Genomic DNA, 1062 nt, shown 5'->3' with positions numbered 1-1062 from the left:
CAGGTAAATACAAAGGATGCAAAGTCTCCATCTTTACCATTCAATAAAAAAAAAAAAAAAAAAAAAAAAGAAAACAAGTAACAGCAAAGAAAAATAGGCCTCTGTCAAAACCAAGACAGACGTACCAGCACAATGAAAAATCCAACAAAGGCTTCAAATGGAGTAGAGTCTGCTACAGCACAGGAAGGGAACAGCTAACACTGCACTTAGCCAGAGGAGTGCATCACTCCTACCTTTCAAGACAGAACTGGCTGCAAGGAGTGTAGTTATCTAACAGTTTCCATTTGACTTTTCAGTGTCCACAGCAGCATTCAATCAGGCCACATTGTCACCAGGCTGCACCAATCTAACGATAATATGAGTATGCCAGAAGCAGGAAATTCCTGCCTGAGTGGAATTCCTCTAATGGGCAATCTTTGCCCTAGAACTCCCATTAACCTGGTAGGGAATTTCTCAGAGCTGCACCGTAGTCTGAGACCACTGCATACAATCCTCCATCATTCTCTCTCTTCTTTCACGGGGCCACACTGGCATTTTGTTATGAAATCTTTCTCTAAATATTACTGACTCTTTCTCCTTTCACATTTCCCCTTATTTCTCCCAAGAAGTATCTTAAAATTCTGTCATGGCCACTGCTTCACAGAATACCTGAACTGACACTAATACATGATTTGAAAACTAAAGATTTTATAATCATAATATTAAAAAGGGTACACCTGTTCAGTGGTTATTAAAGATTGTCCCCCAAAACTGAGTGTTCGAACAACAAACAATTTTGCTTCATACACTGACTCACCTTCTCAACTGCCATTATACATAATTATAAGATGGTAGAAGTTACTGTGAGTATGGGCCAATTATTGTCCCAAGGAAACCTATACTACAAAAACAAAAGATAAATATGATTGAAAAGTGTAGCATTGGCTCAGCGCCCAAGGCACAGTGGTTACGGCGCCAGCCACATGCACAAAGGCAGGTGGGTTCAAACCCAGCCCGGGCCTGCTAAACAACAATCACAACTGCAACAAAAAAATAGCCAGGCATTGTGGTGGGTGCCTATAG

Source organism: Otolemur garnettii, unplaced genomic scaffold, assembly GCF_000181295.1.
Source record: "Otolemur garnettii isolate 467f Iridium unplaced genomic scaffold, OtoGar3 scaffold00420, whole genome shotgun sequence".
NCBI lineage: Eukaryota > Metazoa > Chordata > Mammalia > Primates > Galagidae > Otolemur > Otolemur garnettii.
Note: the sequence above shows the minus strand (reverse complement) of the source record.